The 19,071-nt window shown below is 39.3% G+C and overlaps 1 protein-coding gene across 1 annotated transcript in view; it reads right to left on the reverse strand.

The window, feature by feature from the left end:
* TTLL7 (tubulin tyrosine ligase like 7) overlaps nucleotides 1-4,830 on the reverse strand; it is a 64,906-nt gene extending 60,076 nt beyond the window's left edge. Inside the window, exon 1 of the mRNA XM_030953325.1 lies at nucleotides 4,750-4,830. The gene's annotated coding sequence lies outside the window, so the exon portion shown is untranslated. The remainder of the gene's footprint in view (nucleotides 1-4,749) is intronic.
* Between the last annotated feature and the right edge of the window lie 14,241 nt (nucleotides 4,831-19,071).

Here is a 19,071-nt window from a genome sequence, read left to right on the forward strand (position 1 = left end):
ATGAAATAAAATGTAATTCAAAGGCTATTTTTTTCTGGGTGAGTAAATTGCACATCTTTGAGATTTCTTTCGCCAATAATTCACATGAACTGTTTTTGCATGTTTCTCCCACCTTCCACAAAACCAAGATAAGCTTGGAAGGATAAAACACTATTACAAATTCACAGAAATTTCATGTTCAATGAACACTAAACACTTGACAACCGCCCACAAAAACATAGAAAGCACAGTCTTCCATCACATAGCTCTATTCTATATTTTTCAAGAGAAGTTCACTCTGAGCAAGCAGTTAAGAGTGACTTCCCCAACAAATCACACAATATTCTGTCCTGTCAGTCCATTTGTTTTTTGTGGTCGTAATCAGTATCAAGATCTTTGCCTCTTCACCTGCAACAATTCAGTATTAAACATCTGATTTCATTTTCTCATGCTATATTCCAGTGCTTCCACTGCACCCTATAGGGATATAACTGTGTTGGTTTTCAAGTGCTAAAAATAAAACAAACACATGTCAACCCAAGGACAAAGTTGAAAGGAAACATACTTTAATGTAACCAAAGAAGAATATATTTAGCATTTTGCTACTAAGCAAGGATGAAAATAAACATGTCAACACATTGCTGTGTCTAACTGTGAAACTCACACCCTACTCAACTCTTTCTGCAGCATTTATTATACATGAAAAGTGGATTTAGTCCTCATTTCTTTATTCTGAAGAGTGACTGTTAGTACTCTGTTACTACTTCTGGCCACAAAGGGCTCCTGAACTGCAGTGTAAAGCACTTCCATCCTTTTAGGCAGTCAGTTTTTCTATCAGTTAACAGTAATGTAGCCATCTAAGGTGCATTTGGACAGTGGTGCATATTAAACTTCAATCTGGAATCCTTCCAAAACCAAATACAAGCACAAATGGGAAGTGGCATGACAGTCACTCCACTCCAGAAAGTAAAAAGTGATCCCTAAATCAGAATGCTTTCTTTTGTCTTTCTTTCATTATTGTTAATTTGGGCTCTCTGTAAAGCAGTACTGTTCCTCTGTCCCCAGAAATGAATGTTCATAAAAACTCCATGTGATCATACTTTTTAATACTGCCTTTGAAACAACATGGATCTATATTTTGACATTTTCAATTATCTGAACTTTAATTTTTAACACTAGGGAAACAAATAGTACAATTGTATATAGTGGTCTTCATTTTGGAGATCTTGTATTCTGATTAAAACTGATATTGAAAGCAAGAACCATTATGTCTGCTTTACTTAACCTTTCAAAGCACAAAGTCAAAAAACTCTTCTAATACATTAGAGGTTGTTTTCAGGCATATGGAATTCAGTGTTGGTAAATGAGTATAAACTAGCATGGTAGAATTGTGAAACCATATTGTACAGTTGTATGAACACTTCAGTGAGAAGGCAAGGAGGAAAACTGGGAAACGCTCTTAGCAAAAAGCTATTATTTAACCCCAACAGAACCTGTAGGTTCTTGCCTTCACTGCCATGAACAAGAGGGTTCAGTAGACTGGGTCACTATGGATCTCCTGGTGTGAAAGATTCTGGCTCCAAGGGGTTGCAACCCTAGAAAGGGAACATTTGCTCTAATGCCCACCAGGTTCCAAGGCTGACTCCTTCAGAATGTCACCTTTTTTCTCACATATCCATACAATATCAAATTATTCTTTTACCCATCAGTGTAGTAGACATCAACAAATTTCGTTCTAAGTTTAAAAATACATTAGTATTTTAAATATTAATGTTAAAAAGGTTCACTGGTTCTGGTAAACTTTCCAGGAAGCTCATAATGTCTGCAAAAGGAGTAGTTGCAAAGTATCATTCTGGCAGGACTTTAGGTAAGCATTAATGGAGCTCTAAAGAGCTCCTCGTGCTTAATAAGGGCCATTTGACTTCCATCAGTAGGATTCAAATGGCCCCAATTAACTTCTAGGTATGTAGAAAATAAAAATTAATCGAGGGCTAAGTGTTCTGAAGTTCACAAGGGAAAAACAAAATCCAGCTGATATGGTCCAATATGAATGCTGTGGTACTTACAGTGAGATTCTTAGCTTTGACAGTTTGTATGCACCTTTCCAAGTAAAATGAAATCCCACTTTCAAGTAAATCCAAACTATTCCTTCCCCACTCAGATTATTGTAGAGTCACTGTATCAACTATGGTGATGAAAATTCCTCATCAAAAAGACTGGCAAGCATTCATCATTTTTGTCAGGGACTGATACAAGGCCTATCAAAAAAATTCAGCGTCATCATGGTTTAGGATTGCCCCAAAAGCCACAGCATTTCAAGGCAGTAATAACACCATATAGAAGTGAGAAATTAACATTGTTGGTTTCTACAAGATATCTTCACACTGATAAATTGTAGCACAAAATTTAAAAAACATTAGTAACTCATATAAAAATATTATCTTGCAACATGCTGCCATGTGCATTTTTTAAGACAGGTGCTTTGCAAAAGTAGATGCAGGGTAGCTTGGAAGATGTTATCCATTTCTCTATTTCAGACATCAAGGTTTCATTTCAATTTCTTGTTACATAAGGATTTACATACTTAGATTAATGTGTTCTCAATTAGTATGAGACATCTGCAAGTAGCTAGTAAATGCAAAAATACTCCTTAACACAACATTAAAATACAGGCAAGGAAAAAATGGGGGAAAAAAAGCACAGAACATTAGAAAATGTGGATGTACAAGAAATTTGCCATATGTATCCTACAGAGACTTTTAAAATTTAAAATAAATATCCATGGATGGAGATTCAAAATCAAGAAATCATACTTCAGTCATTGTTGGTGTTGACAATTCAGAGTGAGCACATTCAGCAGTCAGCATCAGTGTGCCACATTTCACCTTCAAAATTCTATTTATGGCCTTCATATCCAACATACAGCATTAGAAACATCTTAGAGAAAAATCCTAACTATACAAAAAACTGCAAGACAGCTTTGTGTCTGACTGCTTCTTGGTCAATTAATCTCCTAGTTCTTCAGAACTGTCCACAACTAATCCATGATGCCAATTTACCACTATCCCATGTTTGGAAGAACATGGGAACAAATTTTATTTTGATTGCAAACCTAAGCTTCAGATTACTAAAATGACTGCTAGATTACTGGAATAATTACCTAATAACTGCTGACAGGCTTGATCTTCTGGCCTCTTCTAACACTCCCAAAGTGCTGGGTAGATCCCTTTGGAAATATGTGGAATGTATCCAAACCATCAGAAATCTAGAATAGGGGCATTTTTCCAAAAAAAAAAAATAAACCTCACAACTATTTTTCTATACTTTCTTGCATAATATGGTGAATACCTGCAGGTAAAAACATATTTTGTCATTACAATAGAAGTCACATATTCTGTAATAAATAGCTCATGTAGTTTTCTGAAGCTTTGTAACATTTTTCTCCAGAGAATCTTGCTTCAGAAGTAATAGCTCTGTATGTCATCACAGACATTATATTTACTCACCACACAGGAAAATCCATGGCATAATAAATACCTGCTTATCTATTTTTGTTTGTTTGTTTGAACTATCATTAGTTCAAACAATAACATGTCTTATTTCTACTAAAGCCCCCATCGCAGCACTTAAAACAGGGGTAAAAGCTGCTACAGATGCCAAGTCACTGTATATTTTGAGATACTCTGCAGTATTTGGGGGACAACCAATTCCCACAGAGCAAAGTACTTCTAATCATTCGTGTGTGAAAAGAACCCGCAGGATTTCTCTGAATATTATTTAGATAGGGACTAACACTCTGGTTAATCAATGAGGGATTTAGACAGAAAAGTATACTGAACTAGGGGCGGGTGGGATGTGTGTGTTTCGTTGGTTCAGAGGGGGTTTAAGAAGGAATAAAGTCTAATTTTGGTACTCAAACTGCAAATACATAAGAAAGGCACAAAAGCGATCAATACGGAGACCTTAAGTCAGTTTCAGAGAATTCAGCAGTACGTTCAAATTCCAGCATCAATTGCTTTTCCCTTTTGCTTACAATTATGTATGGTTTCAGCAGCAGAAATTCAAAAAGGTCCCACAGATTACAGGCTTCCAGCTAAGCACAGAAAGCACAGGAAGATATTTGACTTGCATCTCCAGAGATTTAACTTGTTCTACATTTCAGACTCCACTGGGTACCACTGCCAAAAGACGATCCCATTTTAACCTTAACTGCTTCTGAAGAGACCTGGCCGTACATGCGATACAACCCGCACAGACGATGGGCTTCACATGCAAAAATTGGGGGGAGGGGGGCGAGAAGAGAAAATTAATACCTTTAATCCCGGAATGCCTCCTGCTTCCCTATTCCTCACACTGCGACAACACGCGCAGTCATCCTCCCTCCCCGCGCGAGGGCTGCCCGCTGCATTGAGGAAACTTCCCGAGGGGCCGCTGCCCGCGCTCCCGCCGCACCTGCCCGCGGCCCGGGCGGACAGCGCTGCCCCGTCTGCCCCGGGGCACCGGAGAAGCGGCGGGGTTGCCGGCACTTCCCCGCGCTCCCGCCCCGCAGCATCGCCCCGAGCCGGCGGCAGACCCCGCTCCGGCGGCCGCCGGTCACCCGGCACCCCCGCAGCCCCCGGCCGGACACGGCTTCCCTTCCCCGCCGGCGATGCTGAATCACTGCGGGCCGCCGCTCCGCCGCCTCCCCGCGGGGGTGGCAGCCTGTCCCCGCCGCCGCAGGAGGAGGAGGAGGAGGTGTCGCGCCCCGCCGGCCCCTCACCCTGCCCTCACCTGCCGGGGCGCGGGCGGGCGGTCCTGCAGCGCTCCGGTGCTCGCGGGCGGCGCGTGCTGCGCCTCACGGGCGGCGCGATGCCGGGCGGGGCGATGCCGGGCGGGGCGAGCCTGGGCGATAGCATCCGCGCCGGGCACGGGCGGGAGGAGGAGCGGGAGGTTACGGCGGAGAGCCGGGACAAACCATTCCCGGCGAGGGGGCACCGCCGGCGGCCGGGCGGCCGGGCGGGGCGGGGGAGCGCGGGCCGTCCCACACAGGTACGTGCGAGGTTTGCCCCCGAGGGGCGTCGGGCGGCGTCCGCGGAGCGGCGCGAGCGGCGCGGCGGGCGCGGGCAGCGCTGCCGGTCCGTCGGTGCCCCCCGCTCGCGGTGGAGCGGCCCGCGCTGTCTCGCTGCCCGAGGACGCGAGTGGACCCGGCGGCCACGCGGGCAGCGCCCGGGGTGGCCCGCGGCCGCCGGGAGGAGCGGGTGGGCCGCGCCGCCCTCAAGGCTGACTGCGGCCGTCTCCCTCCGGCCCCGCCGAGCCGCGGGACCCATGGCCGGCTCCGGCTGCTGGGAAGCGCCTTAGGAATCCTGCGGAGCGTTCCCCGGCCGCTGAACCCCGTGGGTGCCCCGAGCGCGCCCCAGGAGCCGTGAGGCGCGGGGAGCCTCCCCGAGCGCCCGCGGGCCCGGGGCGGGTGGAGGCGCCCGCGGGCCCGGAGCCGCCGGCGGCTCCCCGGGCACGGCCCGGCGCCTGCCCCATCCACAAAGCTGTGCCCCCTGCCCGCGGCTCCAAACAGGTTTTTTTTCCTCTTCCCCTTTGGAACCGTAGCCAAATGTTTTCCTCTCGTGTGCACAATCGCTGTTTGCCCCTCTGAAAGAGCCATTTCGGGCTTTTCCTGAAGCTCTTTGCATCCTCACATAAAGGCACGTGACCTAATCAGATAAATGCAATAAAGATTGAAAAAATAGAGAAACGCTTGCCAAACAAAAATTTTCAGGAATTTTTCAGAAGAATAAAATGTTTGACAAAAAAAGAATACTTACAGAATAAATCATAAAACCTCCACTGAAATTTAGTCAAGTGTCTCAGTAGATTTAGTCAAGTATCTCGGTGTCCTCTGTATTTATCAAGGTTAGGAGCCCAATTCATAAGCAGTGGAAGTCACCATGGTATTTTATTTTGTCTGCATTATGTTTATCATGGAACTAGCTGTAATCTTTTATCAACTTCTGGTTTATTAATTAATGATCTTACATTGTTCATCCTATTACATTCTTACATCACACATTCCTCACTACTACATACCCTTAAAATCAATTCCAGTCTAGTCTTTTCTGCACAATCCCTTGGCTAAAATAAGGTCTTCCTTGAGAATGTCTACAACTACATCTTCAAGGCAGTTAGAAATAAATCTGTTCAGTAGGCTTAGTTTCAGGTTTTCTATTTCTTGGTCAGAAAGAACTGAAACAAAGTTGATAATGTTAAATGAAAATGAAAATTTAATTGCAGCTTGATCAGCATTAAGGTTTTTTTTTACTCTCTTTTAACATCTTTTGAGGTAAGCTGATACTTTAATAGGAACAGATTGTGGGCTTCCTGCAAATGCTAAAATTATTGTTAAGGACAGAAAAACACATTAAAAATCCTTTAGGAAATCCTAGAGAGATATCAGACTTTTCTCATGTGTGGTATCAATTTGTAGCTTGTAAAGTTGAAGAATTTACTTTCTACAGACATGGTATTTTTCGTCGGATTGGATGACAAACTATGTTTTGATTTCTACTGATATGCCAAAATTATGATATATTTGCCACTAAAAAAAAAGCAGAGATATAATTTCTGGCCACAAACACGTAATCTGATAGAAGCTCCCATGCTTGTTTCTGTAGATGTTTGTAGGAACAGGTCTGAATTTTAGTGATAGAAAACCCATGCTAAAGCAGCGGGATCTAAGCTCGTCCCTGTGTAAACAGTCATCATTGTCAAGCTGTGCCAAAGCTGTGTTCCAGGATGCTCCTGAGGAAAGGTTTGATTCTCTTTCCGTTAGTCATTTGGAATGCTGCCACTGACTGCAGATGAAACCATTTCCAAGGCTGACATGCACTGCACGTTATCCCTGGGTCAGAGCTTGGGTTGGGCATGCAGCAGCCCCTGCCTGCTTTGTTTTAGCGGTGTGTCCACATTCCACAGCCCCAACCAGGCCTCTCCACCCCAAGTGATGTGCACACCTCTGCTGAGCAAAGTACATTGGAGCTTGGGAACAGCAGCAAACCACAAGCGAGTTTGTGATGAGAGATTGCACCCAGCTGTTGCTTTATGATTCACAGGCAAACCTGAAGTTTGGGATAGAGTTGTGGCCTGCTTGGCTCCTGGGAGGATTTTAGGATAAGCTTCCCCTTCCAGGTGCAGCTAATGCTTCCTCTTTTCAGAGGGCTGGTACCAATGGGTGCTGTTCTTAGCTGGGAACACATCTTCCCCGCAAAGGCCAGAGCCTCACAGCAGAAATGCTTTTTCTCCTCTCCATTCCTGGGAGGCAGGAGGCATTAATCTCTTCCCGAATGTGCTTTTAGTTGTTGTTTCCCAGAAGCAGATCAGATTTACTCTTTTTAATGCGATCCGCATTCTGAATCACTCTGAGAGTAAATGGTACTCGCTACCTCCATGTTGAAACATTAGAGCTTACAAAATGTAGTAAGGAACCAAAGCGGGGTATTAAATACACAGATGCTTAATTAGGAGCATTAAATAGAATTATATTTTTAATATTGAGCTAGTTTAAATATTGAATATTGATGTACTTGAGAACAGATGTGCCTAGATAATTATTGTAAATAGAAATAGTAATAAAAATACCTTTTACATAGCATGAATATTATCTTGTAAATTTCACAAATGAACAAACAGGAAAGACAGAAAAACAGATCAGGAAGAAACTGCTTCCTCAGAAATCTACGTATTTCTAAGAATTTTCTTAGGTTTTTCCAATTTTTCCGTACAGAAGTTCTGGATTCCTTTCTGAATTTTAATTGTTACTGTTGAAAAATGGTGAGGGCAATCAGATCAGTTCTATCGTCAAGAGAAAGAATTATGATTTATTTGAACACAGTTCATATTTCACCCTTCCTGTTACTACAAACATATTCCTTGAATAATTATGAGCACTGTGCTGATGTATATGTAATCCATCTCCAAGTCAGTAAATACAATGTCCTCAAATTACAAAGAGGATAATTAAATTCTGTAAAGAACAATGGTATTTGAACAAAGTCACAAAATAGACTTGGAAGTGCAGACCTATTTCTCCTGCTCACTCAGCTGCCAGCTTACAGAGCTGCAGTAGGATGCACAGTCTGGTGTGGTCCAGAAAACTTGAAGTTGCATTTTACCCCTGCTGTTGAAACAGGCTCTATCCTTGTGCAACTGTTAGTACTCACAAATGCCAAAAAGATCTTCAAAATATTAAATGTGACAATCCTCAATTTCAAAAGCTTTGAAACAGAATCAGCATATAATTTGTAATAGGAATAATATCTATTCCTATTAGCTAATAGCTATAGTGTGTTTTCTTCTGTTTGCACAACACTCATCTTAGAATATATTTACTAAGTAGATAATTACACTTTTCTAAACAGGTGCATTTTCCCACTTGCTATAAAGCCATGTCCAAACATAATCTGTGCTGTCATAAACCATCAATTTCCTAGTGTCAGCCTAGAAAACATTACCAATGAAGAAACAAGGTTCAGCTCAACTTCCATCCCTACACTTTATATTCCTTTAGGATTCTTGCTACAATACTTCTCAGGCCATACATAATTTTTGCTTCAAAAAGCAGCACCCATTTCTTTTATAAGCCATCTGCTCAGTGTGTTAGCAAAATCCATGCACCAGCTTCCCAGCAGCACCAACACCTGCTAACAGGGGATGGTGTTTCAGGCAGATATTGCCAGCCTGTCACAGCTTCTTATCTCCTCTCTCTCTAATCTTCAGAGTACTGTCTGGGATTATCTCTTGGAAATCAAATGCCCAACAAGATGGCTTGTTACTTTTTTATGTATCAGCAAACATGCACTTGATTGAGTTCATTAGTGCTGTAAACATCTTTTATTATACAGATCAATGTGAATTTACAAGCTGTAGCAGTATGATATTGACATAATGTAGCATTTCATATACAATAACTTTTTATAGTCCTCAACACTCCAAACATGCTCTGGGTGAAAGTCAGTACTGATGTAAGCAGATACCATAACACCAAGGCTATCCACAGACTACAGTCAATTATCCTCAAGCTTAATGAGGTTCCTTTGGTTCAGAAATTATTTTAAACAGCTTTAAGATAGGAACACTTCTATTTTTAGCCACACAAAATATCATTTTGGAGCATCTGTTTCTGTTTAGTAATCAAAGCTTGGAGGTTCTTCTTCAAATATCTTCAAGTTTCCATCTGCTGTTTGCCTCTGTTTAAGAAAGGAAGTCCCAGAATTTCAGCAGTTTGGAGAAACATTTCCTTTTGTTGAGCAGCCATAGAGAAAAAATATTTTACTGTATGAAGGCTGTAAGATGAAATGAAGCATAAATTGAAGGAAAATGGAAACTTATATCTGTTGGTCAACTAAGTTCCTGTGGTCATCCAGGAAATAAAACCAGTTTTTGTAAATATTCACAAACTGGGGCAAGTTCATATAATGTTACTAAATACTTATGCTATTGCTGGCATGCAGGCCCAAGTAGAAAGAGGGGTGTGAGCTGCTCCTCCTTTGCAGTTGGACATAGTAATGAAATAATTATTTTAAGCAATATGGTCAAATATGAGAAAAATGGGCATGAGGCTTCCCCCCAGCAAAGTTGTGCTTTTTCCAATGCATGTCCTTTCACAGTGTAAAAGTTCTCAGTATCTGTTCAATCCATACCTTACCAGTTATAAGTGGAAATTCTTCTATATAAGTTTGTTGAAATAAGTGTGAAGTGATTGGCTCATTACTTTCATGTAACAGCTAACAAATATTTAACCCCTCTATTTATCATTTTTAATGGCAAAACATATTGCAAATGGTAACTTTTTCACCATTATTTGAATTTCACTAGTACTTTTAATGCTTTCTAAACTGAAAATTTTTAAAAATTTTAAAAATCATATAATAAAAAAGTCATATAAAAAAAGGTAAGTGGAGTTGTCACTTTTGTAGTCAAAGTACTCCTTCTCATATTCTTCTTTCATTACGTATAAATATTTAAACAGTATATATTTATGTCACAACAGAAAGCAATATAGAAAACAGGAAAAAAACCTGCTGCCTGAAAATGTTTCTTTTTTCCATATATCACAAATTAAAACAAACTATAAGATCATAAAGCATTCAAAAAGAAACGTGAAAAAGAAGTCTGTGAAAAAATCTATGTCTGCTCATATAGGTAAGGCTACACTGGATCTGTCTGTCCCCAAATGACCTCATTTTTCCTCAAGGTCCCCAGCTTTCTGAAGACCACACGTTGTTCCACTGATGTTTACAGGGGTTGCCTAGGCAACCAGATAAAACAGAGATTTAAAGGGGCCTGCCCTGTCTGTGCTGTGGGTTCCAAACTCACATCAAGGAAAGGAGCCCTGCCTGTGGAGAAACACAGCCTGGGGCAGGAGAATCCTTCAAATTTTAGCCAATCCTTTCCTACAACTCCTTGCTGTAGCAAAGAAACAAAAGACTACTACAATTAGACTTACACAGACCTGGTGAGTTTTGATTCAGAATATGGATTGTAATTTTTTTACTACAATAGATAATATTAACATAATGTGCATTTCCTTATGATCTCATTGGATTTTTATGTCCAAGAAGTGACAGTGACAACATTATTGAGTGACTATGATTAATTATTTCAATTATGGTAAAAAACAGAGACCCCATTCAAAATTAGTCCCCCATTGTGATGCAGCTGTACAAACATATATTAAAAGGCTGTGTCTGGACCAGAAATCTGCAAATTACTGCACTCAGAGTCATCAGGGAAAAGACAGCAGCACACATGGAACACACACAGGCAGGGATGAACCTGGACAGTGTGTGTATTGCCAAGATTGTAACAAAATCACAGTTTCTCCTAAATAAAGCAACACTTTTTCTCTCCAAATGAGATAGGCTACCATCTCCTATTATCTTTCTTAAAAGACTATATTGCATATTTTCCTGTTGCATGAGGCAAGTTCTACAATTCTTCCATAATTATTTTATCTGTTCTCCTCTCTCCTGCACATGTATGTGCTCCAGTTGCCCTGCCTTCATTTTCTTCTCTCTACCATTTTCAAACATTCTCTTCTGTCCTGCTACGCAGCCTTTCTCTTCCCTCCTTCCTTGAAATCCCAGCTGCCATGGAAATCCTGCTCTCCAACACCACTGAAACTCTCAGAAACCTTTTACTTCTAACTGTATAACCCTGAAATTTGTGGATGAAAAAGCCCTCTATAAATGGTAAGTATTGGTATTGATTGTGTTATTAATATTTGCATGTTAAAGGATTCATATACAAACCATTTAGCTCCCCCTTCAAACAGACAATAAATTGAAAAAATATTCCTCCCTTGTCATCCAGAGGGAAAATGAACTTTAAACTGAAGGAGAGCAATTGTAACCTGGATTTAGCATTTCTAAGAAATTATAGGAATCAGTTATTTAGCCAAGGACCATTTCTAACATGTCTTTTGTGCTTATTCAATATACTATCCTTTGTTAACTTTGAGGAATGGATATGGCCAATTATACTCTTGTCTCTTCAATAAATTGATGTAATGTTATTGCAGAAATGAAAAAGAGGATGCAAGAGATAGCTTAGGAAAACTAACAGGTACAAAACTAGAAAACACAGCCAGGCCCAGTGTTGCAGGTAACATCCTGATGTCACTGATGGCAAAACTTCATTTGAGTATGAAGAAATCAAGATTTCATTTGAGACTTCAGAAAAATAGTTTCTCATCATCAATGGCTTTTATGGCCTTTGCTCCTGCTTGTGTGTGCTCAGGGGATCAGAAATCTGGTTTGTCTTCTCAGTAATGATGAGGAAAGGCCCTGACTGATTTAAACATGTCTTCATTTTTGTTCAACACTGTCACTGAAAATTAAGATCTAATGTACCAAATATTTGGAGGAGGCAAGGGATGCCAAACACCACCAAACTGTGCTGCTGAATTCCACTGGTTTTGTGAACTCTTACAGAATAACAGTTCTGGTAGTAAATCTGCAGTACAGTGAATGGAAAGACCAAGTAAATGGAATAGAGTGGCAAGCAAAACAAACAGGCCAAAAGGGATAGGAAAGAAGGAAAAGCAGAGTGTGAAAATAGAGGCATATGAAGTCTTTGGAGGATAGCAAAGAACATTTTTTGGGAGGAATGGAAATATAATTTTTTTTAGCAGTATAAGAAAACTAAAACTAGGAGGGACAAAAAATATCTGATTAAATCACAGACTAACTTTTACTGTGATAAAGTAGATGGAGGGGAAGATTTCTGAGGAGAAATATCAAAGGGCAAGCTTTGATATCGAGCTACTTCAAGTGATGTACACATATAATGCCATGACCTATGAGATAAAATGAGATAAAAATGAGCATAAGAAATAAATGTAGATGTTATCCCCAAGACAGATTTCTATACATCCTCAGTTAGAGACATTGATTGATTCATTTTACCTGAAGTTATTTGAAAGGAATTACAGCATTGGAAATGGGAAATGCTTGAGGATAATTTTTATATGTAGACACTTATCGGCTAATATATTACTTGGGGATGCATCTACCCTTTGCACAAAAAGAATGGAGTTCTTTCTTGTAAATGTGATGGTTAAAATCATAATACTTAATACCAATTCAAAAGTCCTGTCTGTCACATTCATGTGCAAAAACTGTACTGCACATGGTTACCATCTTTTAAAATGAATTTGAAAAATAAAAGCTTCACTGGAAGCATTACATTTATTTCAACTATTATTAGAAAATTACCTGTATATTTCAGATGTGAAACTGAGTTTAGAGAAAATCTGGCTTGTGCTAAATGCAAATAGAAGTCAAAGTTCTCTGTTTCATGAGATTAAAACAATGCTTGAAAACACTCAACTTCTCTTTCTTGGTGAATCACCCATACATCTATCAAATATACAGAACATCTACTGATATCAAAGTTAGTCTGACAATGGCTTCTCAGGCTCTGGAGTTGAGGGGAAAAAACTTTTACATTGACATTTGCATTACAACCACTTCAAATAACCACTTCTTCTTTGTGCTAATGAGAATTAATAAGTTCTTCTTGGCATGCACTGTAGATATTTCTCCTTTTAGCTTTGTGAGTCAAAGACAAACAAAAAGAAATCCAAAAATAGTAAATAAACTTTTAATCCAGTTTTGACTGCTTTTTTTAATATGGAAAGTGGCTAAATTTTACTCTTTTTTCTTGCATGGATTTTTTTTCAATAGATTCACCCCTATGAATATGATATTATTATTGGTTTTGTTTATTATTTCTCCTAATGAAAGGCTACTGATCTAAATATTCTTTTAGCAATTTAGCTTCCTGGCTTGTAAGTGTAAGGAAAAAGCACTGCAGGCACCTGACTGAAGAACATCTGCTGAAACCCTCTGAGCCTGGAATGACCACTCATTCATGGCACTAGCAATATAAAAAATATTAAAAGAAGAAAGACGCTGAGAAGAAATTAAAGCATTTAAAGGCTCAAACTCTGGAGATAGCAGAAACTACTGGAAAAGAAGGCAAGAACACTTCAGTGTACATCTGGAAACAGTAAGTGTTATTTAAAAGCAAGTCTATCAGAAGGAGGTTTTCCTTCTGAAAATAGCAAGTGCTGATGCATTTGGCATATTTAACGCTTCTCAGCAATCCAAGAAAAGGAGGATATTCATGAAGCTGGTACAAAAAATGAGAAGTATTGCATTCTAAATAAAAATGAAGCATATTAAAGTTATATGCTTTGGTCCTGAGTGTTTAGAAGTGTATTTTACTTTATAATATTGGGATGACAAGATTATAAGATTATATTTACTATATAAGATTGGGGTGCTAGAAGTATATGGTAAAGTGTGGCATTACCTTGCCATAGGGTAAGATTGAAAATTTTTAGATTTAAAAAAAAATGTAAAACCCTTCCAAATTTAAAAAGCCACTTGTTTTCAACAGAAAGTGGAGCAAATAATACAGAAATAGACTCCTGGAAGAAGCAGACTCCAGCTGAGGCAATTCAGAATCTGCCAAGAAACTAGTACTTGAATATGCAAGTGTTGGACTGGACTGTACTTTGGAACCTTAGATATTACCAAAAGCTGAAAATACCATAAGACAGAGATATCAGAGGCAGAAAAACTCCCAGAGCTGGAATCCCTGAGCATGGAATAACAACACAAATAAAGCAGATGGAAGACTCTGAACATTAAGCAAAACTTTGTATTTGTCTTCCAGGTGCCAGGGGTCTGAACCATGAAGAAACTGCATGTTGCTGCCTTGGGTGATTGTTTTCTGTAGAATAAAAACACTTGCAGCAAAAGATTATGTGTGCAGAAGTAATAAACAAGAGCAAATGGGACAAATTATCTTCATTAGGCATATATGCACAGCTCCTAGTATTTCTAGGAACTGTGCTGTAACTCTGAAATAAAAACAGCAAGTTGTAGAACTATAAAGGGGTAAAAATACAGGTTTATGAAAGTGATTTTTTTCTATTTAAAAATGTGCTTCTAGAAATTAAAAAAAAAAACAGGAAAACTAACTTGGACTGTTTTCCTATATTTAGATGGCACTACTAAAGATATTACACCAGAAAAGCTGATTATGCATTAAGAACTTTTCCAGCTAGATTTATTTAACCAATACACTAATATGTGACAGAGGGACACAATTACAGGACATACATTTGAGCAGAATACAGTGAAACCTAGATGTAGATGTGACACTACTGGTTCCTCATCATTCCTCACTTATTGGGTGCAGAGTGTGGAGGAAAGCTTGCTAAACTGTTTGAACTTTCCCAACTAGAATTAAAATAACCTTCAGGTAACCTAGCATATTTCACTTCCAAAGTGAGTTAGGCTAAACTGAATTAAGGTCATTTTTAATTCTGAGGAAAAATAGATACTGAGGCATTTAATATAGCTTAGTCTACTTTAAATTAACAGTTGTAATTAACTTAGAGATCTCTGTAGAAAAAGACTTAAAAAGATAAATTAAAAACACCACTGTTTTTGTTTTTTGTTTTTAATCTTCTTAATGCTGTAGAAGGTGATTCAGAGTCTTAATATACAGTAAGAATAAACAGCATAATATTGATCACCTCTCAATTATGGTAAACTTAAGTAATTAAGGATGCTATCCTGAAAGTGACTTACTATATAGTTTTTTAAACAGCTTTGCATTTTTTAATAACTTTGACTGCACAAGTAGTATTTCTATCCAAATCTGTGGGAGTAAACTAGAATCAAATATCAGACAAGTATACCATCAACTCTGACTTTCGTTTCATTCCTGCTATAGTTCATGTGCAGCAGTACAAATATGTTGCTAAACTACTAAAAATACAAGAAAAAAAAGTGATTTTTTTTTGTTTACCTTCCCCTACTCAATATGTACATAATCAACTTATATGGAATAATCTGCAGAACAATTATAAGCAACTGAAAAAAAGTGCTGCTTGGCTGATAGCAAGAGACTACACCCACTGCCAAATGATCATAAGAGATAACGGCCAAGAACTGAGCAGCTGGACTTGCCCATTAAGGCCGTCTGTAGCTTATCTCTGAAAAAAACATGTCTGTTCTGCAGGACATTGACCTCAACACAGCACCTGTCACCTCCTGTGGTGAATTATTATGTAGCCAATATCCATAGAAAATTTGATCAAATGCTCTCTTCTAGGGGGTAATACTGACAGCAAAAGCATAGAACCTTTTTTGTTAAATTAGGTTTAAAACATCAAAAAAACCCCTCACCTCGCAGCTTTATGGCTCTTGAGAGGCTTGTGATGAACCATAGTTAAAAATCAGTAAGGGAATCTATAAACTCTTTTCTTCTATGTTTACATGGGGGTTTTTTTTGACCAGTGGCTATCTTGGGAAATATTTGAGAAACATCTAATGCCAAGAAAGAAAGCGTGGCAGTGGTGAAGTATTTGCTGCTGGTGTAAACTTCCTTTGGAGCTTTTTGCTTTAAGTCTACCTAGTCACACTGAAGGAAGTCCAAGTTGCCCTTAGTTAAGAGTCCTTCCAAAATAAAATGTCCCTCAAAATTGTAACATCCATGGTGTAACAAACACCTTCCTGAGGCTCCAGATTCCTTTTGGATTCACAGTTGAAAAGCATCAAAGAACATTTTTCAGGACATCTGAAACTGGCAGAGCAAGTTCTTGGCCAAGTTGCTTTAGTTTCATAGTGGATTCAGGGCCTGGCAATCTCAGATATTGTAGAAATAAGATGTAAGTCCTTTCACTTCTCTCTGAGTGGGTGGGTCCTCAACTGGAATGAATATGGCATCAGTGGATTAAGCCTTCCCTATAGAAGGATGTAGTTTATTGCTGTCTGTATAGCTAGTACAGGGAGCAGGGGAAATTGCTGTACTGCTTTCATCCTTTCCCTTAGCACATCTACATGACATAATTGATATATTCTTGGCAGGTCTGAAATTATGCTGCAGTGATGAATATTCCTGTTTCTGGGTCAGAAGCTGTAAAATTTGGAAAATATCTTCCATATTCACAAAGAAATACATATGCTTCTTGGCACGTTAGCAACCTGCTAGAAAAGCATCCCACACTGGCAGAACAGGGGTTAGCTGAGAGCAGGAAATGTGCCAGTAGCCTGGAACAACCCAAAAGGAAAATAAGGAGTTAAATGCCAAATATACCATTCTGTTTAGGAGAGAGAAGGAGGCTGCCAGAGGTATTCAAAGATGCAGGAATGTAGGATATTGGGAAGAGCAGTCTAATTTGCTATTCAAAGCCTGAAGTTTACAGGCACTGCTGCAATTGTAAGGCCAGCTGGCCACAGAAAGAGAACCCCAGCTAAGGCAGGTACATGGTCACAACTCAAGCAGAGCCTACACCCTCAGGCTAAGGATGGTCAGTATGGATGGGCAGAACCATCAATCCGTGTATGCCAACCCCTTGCAATGCAGGCACACCTCAGATTCGAGAGAAGAAAATGAAGATGCGTAATGATTTAAATTTAGTTACTTGTTTCAAATGTGTATTGAAAACAACTGCTGTAGTTGCTACAGAAATGCCACTATCTCATCCAGAAATCAGAATGATTATGGAGTGAAAGGATATGTGGCTCCAGAAGTAATTAACATATGAACAGGTGATTTATACTAAAAACACCTGAGAGTCTTTAATCTAGAAGAAATTTATCTTTTTTTTTCCTGAAATTACCCTCTCATTTTTAGTTCTAAGTCTATGTAGGGAAAAATATGTGAGTTTCATGAGGGAACTATACATCTGACACAGAGCTTTAGGCTTTATCAGAGTGAAGGATTGGTCTTGCTAGGATATTCCTAACTGATAGTTCCCAAGAAATATGTTGAAAAATGGATGAAAACCAGCTGAGAGTCATTGAAGCAACATCATCAAATCCATACTGCTAAAACTGCTGAGTTGACTTTCTTAAGTCAACTTTTAAAATGTTTTTATATTTTTTAAAATCTCATATAGATCAGCAAAGCAAATGAAGTTTGAATTTTCAGATTGGGCCTTTAGTGAAATATATTAACATACACAAACAGAACATTTTTTCATATTTGCATTACTTTATTTTTTAACCAATTGTGTTGACAGAAAGAAGGCAAACTACTTGTAAATAAGCAGTGATATGAGGTATTTCAGCATAAAAGGATTTTATATAAAAAAATTAAGGTAACTAAAGATCAGGACTGGAATAAGCTTGACAGTCTGAATGCTGATTGTATACACATAATATCTATAATCATCGGTATGTTTTGCAATTAATCAATGGCTGTTAACTTGTTAATACAGCATAAGATGTGTGAGTAGTGTGAATGTGAATACAAACATCCATCTTTAACTCTTTATTTCTGTTATCTTTGCCTACACATGTAATGCTAGAACCATGGATATAGTTAATTTAATATTTCACAGCACTGTTGAATTATATTTGTTAGGTTTCTGATAAAGAGAGTATTTGGGTAAAAACATTTATGCAAATCCATCAGTGCTGCATGTGCATTAAGAGCATGTGGTTATTTGAGAACCAGTGTCATTGCATTGGTGCGCACATACACGCATATATACATATATATGGTCTGGACCTGTGTATGTAGGATTTTGCTGGAGTACATGCAATGACCAGCTGATCCTTGTCCACCAAGACCCAAAGAGCAGTAATGTCTACTGGACCTTGGTGGATTCCCACATATGCAGCCTTTGCAGCAAAACTGGCTAGCGAAGGGATGAGCTGTAATGCCAGGAATATGCTAAAGATGCTGCAGCAAACCTCATTTGTTAGCGATGCCACTGCTGTCTTCTCAAGGATATCAAAATGCCTGTCAGCACCTGGATGAAAATCAGCTGACTCAGACTCAATCTGGCCAAAATGAAAATTATGATGGCTGGAGCAGGGAAAACATTTAAAACTGGGATAAGATCTTTACCTGAGATATCATTTTCAGATATTTATTTAAATACTACAGCACCTCAGAGTTCTATTTTTTGTCATTGTATGAATGATCGAGAGGACAGATGGCAAAAGGACCCTCTCCTTTTCCCATGCTTAAGTTCTCCTCCTGGTGCAGATCCAGCCATAGCAATCTACATGCCATTCCTCAGCAAAGTGAATTACTGATAACTTGCTGAACCTCTTTTTAAGTGCATAAAGAATGTTTGGCAAAATGAGACAGCCCTCTTCAATAGTAGCTGCTTCACTGCCCTTAATGGTTTGCAGGTTATTTCCTCGTGATGTTTGAGTCTTGTTTCTATCTTCAAAACAATAGAGACCTGGCTTCCTCAGTGACAGCTTCTTTAATCATAGAAACACAGGTACTCCCCTGAAGTAAGCAGTATAATACACGTCAGGATAATGCAAGGAGAAAGGTGAAGAAAATCAGGAGAAAGTCCCTTAAACTGAAAAGTTCGTTGATCAAACCTCAACTTACAAAACATCAAGATAATTCAAGTAAGTGTTCCCAAAACTTTGCAGCCCTATAACCCAGGCAGCTTGTACAACTGTCAAGGTAGACCACACACTGGCTAGATCTGCCCAGTGCTCCCATACACTGTATCCACTGCACAGGCCTAGGAAACTGGAAATATCCTAGAAGTATCTACTTTAGTGTGCATTAGTG

This window comes from Camarhynchus parvulus, chromosome 8, assembly GCF_901933205.1.
Source record: "Camarhynchus parvulus chromosome 8, STF_HiC, whole genome shotgun sequence".
Taxonomy (NCBI): domain Eukaryota; kingdom Metazoa; phylum Chordata; class Aves; order Passeriformes; family Thraupidae; genus Camarhynchus; species Camarhynchus parvulus.